Source organism: Triplophysa dalaica, chromosome 15 (assembly GCF_015846415.1).
Source record: "Triplophysa dalaica isolate WHDGS20190420 chromosome 15, ASM1584641v1, whole genome shotgun sequence".
NCBI lineage: Eukaryota > Metazoa > Chordata > Actinopteri > Cypriniformes > Nemacheilidae > Triplophysa > Triplophysa dalaica.
In genome coordinates, this window is record NC_079556.1 from 15,075,526 (window position 1) to 15,090,045 (window position 14,520).

Here is a 14,520-nt window from a genome sequence, read left to right on the forward strand (position 1 = left end):
AATGATCAGTCAGTCCGCAGGCTCTCTCAGGAGATGGTGTAATCTCTAGATTGGGATGGGCATTGGGGGAGTGACAAGACACTTATCCCACGAGACAAGACACATTTTTTTCACTTTTTAAAAAGAAATCATCAATGAAACACAAAATGAATTATATTATGCAGTAATAATATGTAAACAATGCAAAATGTTTTGTCACAAACTCAACTGACAGTCAGTAATTACAAGAAAGTATGCTTTGATTTCTTAACAGGTGCAACTTTTAGTAAAGAGCTGTGGTTGTTTTCTCTATATGCTTTTTAAAAGTGCTTGTGTTAGCAGAGGTGCGATCATATCACACTGTCAATCCTCCTTCCTCCACTGACTGAACCCTCATAGCTTTCAGAAACAGTTAAAACTACATTAACACATCACAATTATGCTAACATTGCACATATGTAAGAGACGGATGATCTGTTTTTGAAAAGGTTTGCCTGTGAATGTATTTAAAGTAACGTAATTTGAACTTGCAATTGCTATACTCTACCTATGGCACAGTCCGATGCGTCAAACCAGCGTAAACACTAGTGCTTAATGTGTGAGGCGCTACGGATGCGAAAGATCCGCGCAAATGTTGAATCCGTCCATCTAGCGTGTTTACATAGAGAAACGGTGGGAAAGTAGCACTGCGGGATGGAAAATCATGTTGTCTTTATCAGAGGTGGAAAAAGTACAAACATATTATATTCAAGTACAAGTACTACTACTTTGATAAAATTGTACTTGAGTACAACTAAAGTTACAAGTCAAAAAAATCTACTCAAGTAAAAGAAAAAGTAGATTGTTTAAAATTTATTAAAAGTAAAAGGGAGACCTCTCCTGTTTTGTGCAACACCAACATTAGTCACAGTGCCTAATTTTAAATACAGGTACATCTAAAAAAAATTGAATATCGTGAAATAGGTCAAATTCTTTTGTAACTCATTCCAGAGAGTGAAACCCATATATTACAGTATATAGATTAATTACACATAAGAGTGAAATATTTTAAGCCCTTATTTCTTGAAATTTTCATGATTATGGCCTACATATAATGAAAACCAAAAATTCAGTGTCTAAGAAAATTTGAATATTACAAAATATCAATAAAAAAGAATATTTTAAACGTATTTTCATTTCTTTGCACTCAGTATTTGGTTGGGCCACCTTTTGCATGAATTTATGCATGTGGCGTGGCATGGTGGCAATCAGCCTGTGGCACTGGTCAGGCATAATGGATGACCAGGTTGCTTTGATAGCGGCCTTCAGGTCATCTGCATTGTTTGTTCTGGTGCTATCATCTTCTGCTTGACAACAGCAGAGCTTGACAACCCATGTCATGTCAGGCGGGTTTGCATTCATTAAACCAGCTTTTGGTACCTTTGTCAGTGTGGGCAGGTGGCAAGTCCTGCTGGTAAATGAAATCAGCATCTCCATAAAGCTTGTCAGCAGAAGGAAGCATGAAGTGCTCTAAAATTTCCTGGGAGATGGCTGCGTTGACTGTGGACTTCAGAAAACACAGTGGACCAACAGCAGCAGATGACATGGCAGCCCATATCATCACTGACTGTGGAAACTTCACACTAGACTTTAGGAAACATGGATTCCGTGCCTCTCCAGTCTTCCTCCAGACTCTGGTACCTTGATTTCCAAATGAAATGCAAAATTAACTTTCATCTGAAAAGAGGACTTTGGTCCACTGTGTTTTCTGAAGTCAACAGTCAATGCAGCCATCTACCAGGACATTTTCCAGCACTTCATGTTGACAAGCTTTATAGAGATGCTGATTTCATTTTCCAGCAGGACTTGGCATATAATAAATAAAGGCTTGAAATATTTCACTCTATTTCTAGTGAATCCATAGGCTATATGTGGGTTTCACTTTCTGAAATGAGTGACAAAAAATATTGACCTTTTTCCTTTTTTAGATGTAGCTACCTGTATAAAAAATGGGTTACATGTGCACTGCAACAAATAAAGATTTGTTTGCCTTGTTCTGCAGTAATATCACAGAATCCTATAGCAGAAATATTAACAAAACAATTCTTAAATCAATACATGTTTTCTTCCGAAGCAAAATTAAGCCTTAGAAAAGATAGAAGCCATATTTATTTAATAAATAATCAATGGTAAGTTTCAGCAGTGAAATCACGTATAAATGGTTCCACGTTTGTACGGAATGAGAGTAAATGTGATAATTTACCGCTGTAACCTGATCATTACCTTGGCAACATGTTTGCCGTTGATCGCAGTTAACAAGAAACATGAAACCAAAGAGTTTAATCCGTTTGATACGTATCTGCTGATTTCGGTCAAAGACTGGTTAAGTGATGCAATTTTAACTAAAACACAGACAGAGTGTTTCGTTTGTGTTCAGAGCTTCACAGCGTGCTCTCGTGGTGTTGCCATGTTTACAGATTTTTAAGAGCTTCGCATTTGTTGTTTAGTATTTTCTTATGCAGCTGGAGATACATTATATAGTTAGTAAAGTGAACAGTTGCGCGTAGTGTATTTTTTTGCCTTATTAAATGTGTCAATTTGTAGCTTTATTTTGGGCTTGTCATTGTTTACTGTTCTTTTCAACAATATGATCTGGCAACATGGTAATTTCCCAGAAGGGTTGGCCGATTTTTTTTGAAAATGCATGAAATAGCAAGCAAATTTTCATATGACTGTCTTGCCCCGCGATTACAGAAGATAGAGACATATGATGCATGTTTAAAAATTTCATTAAAGCAGAAGTTGTTCATTTCGGTTCCATTCACACTGTGTAAATGTGGTGCAGACACATTAGTGAACCGTGCATCTACAAAACGAGATTTAACACTTACAATATAAAGCATTATGCACAAAATCTCGTTTTGACTTTTACTATACAGTTCAAACTTCTTATTTGTTACCAATGCAACAAGGGTACGAGCTTAATTTAAACAAATATTATTTATCTTATTGTACCTCTACTTCTTGCACATTATGATTTTTATAAGATGCTAGTTTTTTTCAAATATGGCCAGGGGTTTACTTCATTGTCTTCAGCAGTTCGATGGGGTTTCAACTTAGGACATGTGCACTATTCTGAAGTTTAACTTCACCGACTCCATGGCTCTTCTGGTATCGGCACAAACTCAAACTCTCGCCCATTATTCACTGGAGTAATTTCTGGTCTCGTTTTTTCCTTGCAATGTTTTCATTACTTTTTTTACTCAGTAACAGACGTGATTTTAAATACGACGAAGTACAACACATCACACAAATCATACTTAGGTACAAGTACAATTTTAAAAGCTTCTTAAAAAAGTACAAGTACACAAAAAACCTACTCCATAAAGTATTGCAAGTAAATGTAATTCGTTACATTCCACCTCTGGTCTTTATAAATGGCTGGGCCGGTCCAACTGTTTAAATTGAATGAAATTGTCATGATTCTGTTCTACTTGTCATGAGTTTTTCTAGTTCTTTGGACTGAGTCATGACAGTACCATGTCTTTTGTGTTTGTTGTGTTATGTGTGGAGACACGTGCCCTTTGTTGTGACTTTGTGCCACGTGTCCTCCTGTCGCGTCTCTTAGCCCTGCCCCCTTGTTTCCCGTTATCTTGCCCTCAGTGTTGGATTCCTGTCACCTGCCTGACACCTTCCCTATATAATCATCTCTTGTTAGTGTTCCCTACTTATAGCCCTAGTACTTTCTGTCCCAGGCCGGTTCGCCATACCATGTTCGTTTTTAGTCCTCGTGCTAATTATCTTGTTCCCGTTTTGCCTTGATTTACCCTGCCGAGTTTGCGGACATAACATTTGTGTTTATTTTTCCCCCTCGAGGGACGTGTTTTTTTTGAGTTCTTGTTTGGTTTAGTTTTGCCCCATCGTGAGTTTTTGATTTATTAAAGTTTTTGTATTCCACCGTGGCTGTCTGCATTTGGCTCTACCATGATAGAAATTTTGGAATTTTTTTAATTAAAAACTTTGCAGATTTAATCTTCGTGAAAATGTGAAACTTTAAGATAAAATTAAATATGTGTTAGGCATTAATGCTTATAATCATTTTTATCACACTTACTTTCTGCAATCTAACTTGAGTTCACTAACTCACCATCGGTATCGCCAAACTGCTCTGTCTCTAAAATGTCTGTTTGCATGGGTCAGAGTTTGCGTGCAGGTACTCAAATTTTTCTGTCAAGTTTGCTTTTATAAAACCCATTTTATGCGTGGGAAGTGACGTACGCATCTTGGTCTTGTAAACATCACATGAACAAAGCTTTCAATTTTCTTCAAGTACAGCACAATCAGAGATTTTTATTTTCATGTATTTTTATCTTGTAGGTATATATCCTATTGATAAAAGTAAAAAAATTAAAGGAATACTGCAGCTTTGCTATTTTGCAATGCGTTTTCTCAGTAAAATTTTGGCAATAACAGGCCCATTCACACTTCCCATTGTGAAGATTGATTATGCCAATGGAATGTTCTTTTTGTAAAAGAAAATTGCTGCTAATTATTATTTTGTCCGTATTCTACCTTTTGGTTGATGTCTCTCACGTAGATACCCATTTTGCTATTATGTAAGCCCTGGGGCGAGGAACCCAAACTCAAATGATAAATAAATGGAGAAAAAAATAATTCGGGAGAAACCAGTCTCAGCCGGGAGGGCCAGGTCTATACTATACAGTAAGGAAGTATGCCATTTCGGATGCCTGTGTGTGTGAGATTTTCAAGTTCACACAGAGCGCTATGCCAGACTCGTCCTTTGTATCAGCCCTCTGCTCAGTCAGTCATTGGTTCTCGGATTAATTAACCTCGATAAATTAATCGAATTAGTTAACACGTTATGCAAATGAAACACAACTATGAGCTTAAATGCAAGAGGGTAATGCGAAGAAGAGAGAAAAATAAAAAAGCATCCACTGAAATTGCTTTAAGCAATGACAGTTTTGAAGGTCAAAATCTCTCTATTCTGTCTGTAAATCGCTTTTGGGTGAAGTGGAGGCTTCAACAAACAGCAAGACCTGAAATAACTTTTGTTCAAAACACATGGCAGAATTTTTTAACCCTAAAACTACATTGAGGACAAATTTGGGCAAAAATTATTTAGTATTTTATAATAAACCATTAATAGACTTGTCTACTTTTCCTAAGTTTGCCAACTGAGCACATATTAAATCTATTCCAATGTATTTTTCTATTCATCCCGGTATCACGCGGTATTCAGACTGACTGGAGTGCTGTGTGGAGAAGTTTACGTTGCATCGCTGCCGGCGGCTAGTTTGTATCCTCTGACACTTGCTTCACCTCACATTTGTTCCTGGTCTTAATATTAGTGTATTTTACTATAGTTACCTATCATTGTCGTTGCCTAATTTATTAGAACTTTATTTTCTAAATTTTATTAATTGAAGCGTAACGCCGCTAGCATATTAGCGTGTTAGCTTGCCTTCTGTTTACATTGTGGAATATCATCTCCCCCTATTTGTCTTGTGTGCTAACTGTTTCTCTTTTTAAGTGTATATACTAAGACTCATCAAGCTACCTTGGTAAGTTAGGATTGCACTTCATACCCGGTGAGTTATGGCTTCTATTCCTATTGTTGTTACTTGCACATCATGTCATATGTTTAGCTTAGCCTTCTCTGTCAGCGGCGAGGGTTTTACATGTGATGAATGCAGGGAAGTAGTTAGGCTGACGGAGAAGATCTTAGAATAAGAGTCTCGCATCCAATCTATATTTGAGGATCGTAAGAGTGTTAGGACTGTAGAAAACACTTCGGATGCGAGCAACGTTAGCGCACACAGCTCGGTTCCGGTTGAAAATCCCCTGCAGCTGGGAAACTTTGTGACGGTGAGACGGCATAGTCGAAGGACAAAACATCACTCAACCGTTCCGATTAAAGTCTTGAACAGGTTTGCCCCGCTCAGTGACGCACCGACTGAGAAACCTGCTGAAAGTGCCCTAGTGATCGGTGATTCTATTGTCCGGAGCGTTAATATAGAGACACCAGCCACCATAGTCAAATGTTTACCAGGAGCCAGAGCGCCTGACATCAAGTCAAATTTAAATGTGCTGGCTAAGACTAATCGTAAATACAGTAAGATTGTTATTCATGTCGGCACAAATGATGTTAGACTCTGTCAATCGGCGATCACTAAAGATAATATTAAAGAGGTGTGTGAGCTCGCAAAAACGATGTCAGACACTGTAATATTCTCTGGCCCCCTTACTGCTTACCGTGGTGATTAGATTTATAGCAGATTATCATCACTAAATGGCTGGTTGTCTGAGTGGTGCCTGCAGAATAATATAGATTTTATAAATAACTGGAAGAGTTTTGAGGGCAGACCTGACCTGTTGAAACGAGATGGTCTCCATCCCTCCTGGGATGGGGTTTCCCTCCTCTCTAGAAATTTGGCACACAGTCTTAATAATGCTAAAGTCTGACTACCTAGGGCCCAGGTCAGGAAGGAGACAGAATGGCTTAACCAACTGTCTGCTTGCCGTCTCGCGTTACAGAATACACAAAATATATAACATGTAATAATCCCTTTTTACAAACAACATAAAATAGAGACTGTGTCTGTCCCCCGGATTAGCAAACATAAGATATTGCGTAAACCTCTTGAAAGTAATTTAATAAACGTTAAACAAATCAAACATGAACAAAATACAGATAATCAACTGTTACGACTCGGATTGCTTAATATTAGATCTCTCTCAAATAAAGCACTTTTTGTTAACGATTTGATAACCGATCATAAAATAGACATGCTTTGTTTGACAGAAACATGGCTAAAGCCAGATGATTATATTACTCTAAATGAATCCGTTCCCCAAGATTATTACTATAAACACGAGCCTCGTCTAAAAGGTAGAGGGGGAGGTGTCGCTGCACTTTACAATAATTATTTTATCACCTCTCAGAAGTCTAATTTTAAATACAATTCTTTTGAAGTCATGGTACTTCACGTATCGACACCTAATACTAACGACAAAACATTTTTAAAATTTATTCTAGCTATTGTATATAGGCCTCCAGGGCACCACACAGATTTTATTAAAGATTTTGGTGGGTTCTTATCAGGACTAGTACTGGCCGCAGATAGAGTCCTTGTCGTCGGTGACTTTAATATCCATGTAGACAATGATACAGATGCCTTGAGACTGGCTTTCAAAGACACTCTTAACTCCATGGGCGTTAGTCAACATGTGTCAGGACCCACTCACCTTCGTAATCATACTTTAGATTTAATACTTTCTTATGGTATAAATGTGGACGATGTTAAAATCATTCAGCAGAGTGAAGACATTTCGGATCATTATCTGATATTTTGTTTGCTTCAATGGCCTACGGCTGCAAATCAAACTCCTTGTTACAAATATGGTAGAACGATTACTTCAACTACGAAAGATGCGTTTCTCGATAATCTGCCTGAATTGTATAAAATATCTAGCATGAGTAAAAACGTTGACCATTTTGACACTACTATTGAAAATTTTAATACTACTTTCTCGGAAATATTAGACACAGTTGCTCCTCTGCGTTTAAAGAAAATTAAAAATAGCAGCCCAACACAGTGGTATAATGAACACACTCGGACTCTAAAAAAAGCGTCCCGGAAAATGGAGCGCAACTTTAAGAAAACTAATTTAGAGGTATTTCGTATAGCATGGAAGGATAGTACTCGAAATTACAGGAATGCAATAAAAACGTCTAGATCCGCCTACTTTTCAACACTAATAGAGGAAAACCATCAAAACCCTAGGTTTTTATTTAACACCGTGGCTAAATTAACAAAAAGTAAGTCGTCATCGACATCAGATTCTGATTATCAGCATAACAGTGATGAATTTATGAACTACTTCACGAGTAAAATCCAAGATATAAGAGAAAAAATGATAACAATGCAACCTGTAGTGAAATCCGCTGAACAAACTAACTACAGCACCCCTAAGGAGAAATTGCAATTATTTTCTACAGTAGATCACGATGAACTGTCTAAAATCATAAGATCATCTAAATCAACAACATGCATGCTAGACCCTATACCTACAAAACTACTGAAAGAAATGCTCCCAGAAATTATAGATCCTCTTCTCAGTATTATTAACTCATCTCTGACATTAGGACATGTGCCTAAAGCATTTAAGGTGGCTGTTATAAGGCCTCTTTTAAAAAAAAAAAACTCGACCCTAAAGAACTAGGGAATTACAGGCCTATATCGAATTTACCTTTTATATCTAAAGTTCTGGAAAAAGTAGTTTCAAGTCAATTATGCTCCTTCCTCCAAAGGAATGACATTAATGATGAATTCCAGTCTGGATTTCGAGCATGTCACAGTACAGAGACTGCTTTGATCAGAGTTACAAATGATCTGCTTTTAGCGTCTGACCGTGGATGTATTTCGTTATTGGTGCTGCTAGACCTCAGTGCTGCATTTGACACCATTGACCATAGCATACTTCTACATAGACTCGAAAATTGGGTCGGCATTAACGGAATAGCATTGAAATGGTTTAAGTCTTATTTATCTGACCGTTTTCAATTTGTAGCAATAAACAATGAGGTGTCCCGCAAATCACAAGTCCAGTACGGTGTACCACAGGGCTCAGTCTTGGGGCCTCTGCTCTTCGCTTTATACATGCTACCTCTAGGAGATATAATAAAGCGACACGGAATTAGCTTTCACTGTTATGCTGATGATACTCAACTTTATATTTCCTCGAAGTCTAATGAAACTCAGCAGTTTCATCGAATAAAGGATTGCGTAGCTGACTTAAAAGTGTGGATGAGTAACAATTTTTTACTACTAGACGCGGACAAAACAGAAGTGCTACTTACTGGACCGAAAAATGCAATGTGTAACAACCAAGAATACTGCTTAACGATTGACGGATGCTCCATAAAATCCTCGTCATCAGCTAAGAATCTTGGTGTTGTATTCGATAGTACTCTGTCATTTGAAAGCCATGTCGCCAACACCTGTAAAATTGCATTTTTCCATTTTAAGAATATATCTAAATTACGTCATATGCTGTCACTGTCAGATGCAGAGAAATTAATTCATGCATTCATGACATCAAGACTAGATTACTGTAATGCACTTCTAGGTGGTTGCCCTGCGGGCCTATTACAAAAACTGCAACTGGTTCAAAACGCGGCAGCTCGAGTTCTTACACGTACAAAAAAGTATGAGCATATAACCCCGGTTCTGTCAACCTTGCACTGGTTACCTATAAAGCATCGCATTAACTTTAAGATCATGCTTATTACCTATAAAGCCCTACATGGTCTAGCGCCGCAGTATTTGAATGAACTTCTATTGTATTACAGACCTCCACGTACATTAGGCTCTCAGGCGTCCTGTCAGTTGGTAATACCTAGAATTTCAAAATCGAGTGCAGGTGGTAGATCCTTTTCTTATCTAGCGCCTAAACTTTGGAATATTCTTCCCTGCACGGTCCGGGAGGCAGAAACACTCTGTCAGTTTAAATCTAGACTAAAGACTCATCTTTTTAATCTTGCATACACTATACCTCCATAATATTAATCCTGAAAGGATTTAGGCTGCATTATTTAGATCAACCGGAACAAGGAACACATCCAACAACAAATGATGTACTTGTTGCATCAAAGAGTGCAGAACAGTACTCTACTCTCAGTCAGTCTTGTCTCTTTGTTCCAAGGTTACCGCAGGATGCAGTTCATGCCCAGACCTGATGACAGAGCTGAGAATGGGAAGCGGTGACCTGAAAAGAGCTAAGAGGATAGAGCTGGATAAAGGACGCGACAACTTTGTTTTTCCTACAACATTTAAAATGCTATTAGATTGTTAATGATAATCTTAAATCCTTAATTTTTATATTTTATTAAGCCTTGTTGTGCAGGCACTGTTGAGCTTGTGCAGAGGCAGCAGCTTTTGCCAGAGGGGAACTGGAATCCCCTGGTTGGGCCTGGGTTCCCCTGAGGTTTTTTTTCTCGATGGGAGTTTTGGGTTCCTCACCACCGTTTGCATATTGTTTTGCACTATCTGCCTGGCCGGGGGGGCTGCTTTCGAATTCATACTTGTATTCAATGTGTCTCATGTACAGCTGCTTTGTAACAATGAAAATTGTAAAAAGCGCTATATAAATAAAGTTGAGTTGAGTTGAGAGTATTCAACCCGGTATTTTTTGAGTGGTCCACTCAAAAATGAATGTCAGTGTCATGGTGTTTATAAAGTAAGCAAACTTAATGACGCAATCAGTCACGACAGCCAATGCTATTTCCCAATCGAAGCTGACGTACTGGCGACAATTTTTTAAATTGTCAAAAAGGTCCCCTTAGGAAATTAAGAACGCATCTTTTTCTCTCTATTTTGGCCTTTTGGCCACACTGAGGCAGTGTTTTTGTTAAAACGCACTCGAAAGTGGATACATTTGAAAACGCATTAATTTTTGATAGCATTAATGTCAGTTCATGCATACATTAGATTGCATTTTAGGAGACGGAATATTTAATTACTCGCAGTAATTGTTCGGCAGCGGAGCAAAAGTTAGGTTTCAATAAATCCATAACAATTTTTTTTTCTAAATGCAATACATCCATTTAATCAAAAAATTTATGAGTTCAGTCTTGTGTTAAAGGGTGTTGAAGGAGACTCATCTCTAAGTTACAGTTCCTTATTGTCCATCTATTTTAAAAAACAGTGTCTTTGCTTTACATTGCCGCGACATAATAATGCAGAAAATAAATAAACGCCTGAAGAAATGACACTTGCTGAAATGTCTTGGGTTTTACTCATGCACAATACATGGATGTAAGCGCTTTCAGACATTTCAGTGTGGATGGGCAGCGTTTAGGAAACGTTTTGAAAACGAAACTCCTACAAAAAACTCCTACAAAAAAGTATGAGCATATAACCCCGGTTCTGTCAACCTTGCACTGGTTACCTATAAAGCATCGCATTAACTTTAAGATCTTGCTTATTACCTATAAAGCCCTACATGGTCTAGCGCCGCAGTATTTGAATGAACTTCTATTGTATTACAGACCACCACGTACATTACGCTCTAAGGGGTCCTGTCAGTTGGTAATACCTAGAATTTCAAAATCAAGTGCAGGTGGTAGATCCTTTTCTTATCTAGCGCCTAAACTTTGGAATATTCTTCCCTGCACGGTCCGGGAGGCAGACACACTCTGTCAGTTTAAATCTAGACTAAAGACTCATCTTTTTAATCTTGCATACACTACACCTCCATAATATTAATCCTCAGAGGATTTAGGCTGCATTATTTAGATCAACCGGAACCAGGAACACATCCAACAACAAATGATGTACTTGTTGCATCAAAGAGTGCAGAACAGTACTCTACTCTCAGCCAGTCTTGTCTCTTTGTTCTAAGGTTACCGCAGGATGCAGTTCATGCCCAGACCTGATGGCAGAGCTGATAGTGTAAAAAGCACTAGTCTAGCCAGGATCTAAGGAGTATTGCCTTTTTGAATGCAACCAATATAATTTTGCTAATTAGTGTAAAAACACAACAGTACAACCTTTTTAAAACCCATTTTAACATTTCTAAAACATGTTAAAATATTCAGCGTTTTAGTAGATTTTGTGTGGGCCTAGACCTTGCAGACATCATTAGATCAAAAACAAATTCACAATCTAATGTAAATCAACATTATTACAAATTTTGTTGCCCCACATCACTGGTTAAAAAAATGTTTAGGCGATTTAATAAGGTTTAATACATGAATATACAGTATACAGCTTCCTTTTCCTTCCTTCTGTTTTCATTAAAAAAATATTAGTATGTGATTCTGGCAACAAGCCTACTTTGTTTTTGTTTAGAATGAAATTAAATAAAAACACAATTGTTTATTATAAAGAATAAGAAGTTTGAACAATAGGAGATATACAAGCAAATAAGTTAGTCAAAAGTACAAGGCAGCGATCCAGTGCAACATTAAACCAAAAATAGAAAGTGAAACTTAACTTTGCATCAGTCAAAACGATTTGCCGAGAAACAAATAAAAGATTCATGAGACCAATACCCAAAACAGATTACATCTCATGTTTAACCGCTACAGAGACATCAGAGTCAGCCGTGAGTTTCAGAAGGACTTGCTGAGGTGAGGCTGCCTTGGGCAGGGTATATGAGCGCCTGGTGATCACCTGGAGCTCACAAATCTGAAATTGTCTGAAGAAATTTTCAAAAGATGCTATCTTTATAAACCGACTGCAGATTTTAACTTTTGGCACATACATTCCTGCCTGAACAACTCTTAAACCTACATTTTGTGACAAAATAACAGTAATATTATTAAAGGCAGGGTGTCCGATCAGCCAATCAGCAGTAAGGTGCACAGTGCAATGGATGGACATTAGTCAAGCCGAGCACTTACAAAAGCAAAAGATGGGGGTAGGGGTGTGTCTGTTTTGGTGATTTGAACATCAACAACGACTATGAGAAGTTAGACATCCCGGCTTTAACATTTTGCTGTTTTACTGCATGGCGGGAAATATAGCTGTCATAAGTCCACAAAAGTCACCTTCTGATGCATCCTTGATACAAGGGGCAGAGCAAGGACACACTCAGGGATTTTTTCTTGTCTAGATGTGAACTTAGAATTGGCACAATACTTGGGCTGCTATACTGAATTGAAAAACGGCCATTTACCTGTGTACACAATTTGTGGTCACAAAAGATGAGACTCCATACTGTACACAGCAACAGGTGTGCAATTTCAAACACCCAGACCACCACAATACCTAGGCAACATTAAACAGGATAGCACACACCATTTTGAGCGCTTATGAGCATCATTAATTCAAGGTGCTACAGCAGGATGGATGGGCTCTCATTAGCTGATGTAGCCCTTCGCTATGATAATAGTGTGCTAACAGGCAAAGGCCAAGGATTCAGCTGTGTCTGCCTACATTTGTGTGAGGCTTTTTTAAATGCGTCATGAGACACATGGAATCAGGATCCAGATGATCCAGGCTGTTTTTTATGTTTCAAATAGTCTGTTTTACTCCTTTACTATTTAAAGCAGCACCCCAGCCAGAGGTTTAACAAAGAGATCCATGTGATAGTCTCTAACCATAATACCCTCTAATGACAATTACATGCAAAAAGCGATTATGCAAGGGTGCATGCAAAGGCACACATCACTATTACTTATTTCTCAGACAGGTTTAATGGGTGAAATAATGAGTGGGAAATTATAATTTTAACTTAGTCTTGATAATAGAAAAATAAAATTGGATGATGATGGGAGAAAAACAATAAAGAAAAACCTTTAAACCAGAATAGGGTGTGTAATGGGTGCGCACTTGGCTTAGAGCCCAAGTCAAATTATTGTCCAAAGCTTTTGGTAATAATGTGTGATAACTGCCAGGAGACACTGAAGTTCATACAGTATAACACAGCAAATAAGATATCTCTACAATATGTTCAGATTTATGTTTAAACACGCCAATACAGGAAAATTAAAATAGAACCATATAGCCAACATTTTAGAAAGCCAATTGAATCTAATTATTATTATTACAGGCTATTAAAATATTAAAAGCATATAGAGAGGTGTGAATATAACACACATAGATACCTGTAATGAGATGAAAGTATCCTAGAATAATCACATGTTACTAAACTAATTCCTTACTGTAACGGTAGGCAACTAATGTACATACAAATTTCTGCAATTTTGCAACCATATACGCCTACTTGCGATGCACACCGGATATGTAAAAGCAGAGTCAGCAAAAAGCTGTTCTGGTTTTTGGCACGCAACCCAGGGTTGGACTGGCAAGACAAAATATGTTTATGCAACATCAGACATGATGAGCAATACATTTCCCGTTCTCAGCAAACATTTGTGACAATTAGCACCAGACATGCCAAATCAATCAGATATGAAAGGAATAAGTAAACAAAAATATAGTAAGTGTGTTATCATTTCAAGATGCTTTTTCTCCAACAATAAATAAGGAATAGTTCACCTTCAAAATGAAAATTCTGTCTGAATGTATTTTAAGTCCAGTGCCTGTACGTAAGACTAGTGTTGTATTGAGTTCAGAGGCTGTCATATGTGGATCACTTTGTTGTGTATTTTCAACAGCTTCAATATGAAATTTAACTTTTTGATTCAATGGATGTATTGCATTTTGAAAAGAAAATTGTCATGGATTTATTGTATTTTGGGGGAAAAAAATATCATTTTTTTATAATAAATCTTTTAACATCACAATATGGATTAGATTTTTTTTGTTACTGGAATCTAAAGATGCTATGTGAAGCTTCGAAACAGAAAATAGTGGTTTTCATCTTGCCAATTTTCTTTGTAAAGAAAACACATTTTTACTCAAATTAATCCAAATGAATGTTATAGTGTTTTGGAACCAAACTCTTCAAATAAATGTATACCGGTTTCGAACAACATGAGTGTGAGTAAATGAGTGAGCTATCCCTTTAAGTAATGACAGAACTAAAATGTTTGGGTGAATATAAATGAATCCCCTAATACCAAAACAC

The 14,520-nt window shown here is 37.4% G+C and overlaps 1 protein-coding gene and 1 long non-coding RNA gene across 3 annotated transcripts in view; one reads left to right on the forward strand and one right to left on the reverse strand.

Moving 5' to 3' along the window:
• Positions 1–14,520, reverse strand: part of babam2 (BRISC and BRCA1 A complex member 2) — a 190,278-nt gene that overhangs the window by 56,865 nt on the left and 118,893 nt on the right. The gene's annotated exons all lie outside the window — the stretch shown is intronic.
• LOC130437402 (uncharacterized) lies at positions 4,914–10,157 on the forward strand. The gene is made up of 2 exons (XR_008909178.1): positions 4,914–5,570; positions 9,688–10,157. It is a non-coding gene; the product is annotated as an uncharacterized LOC130437402 (long non-coding RNA).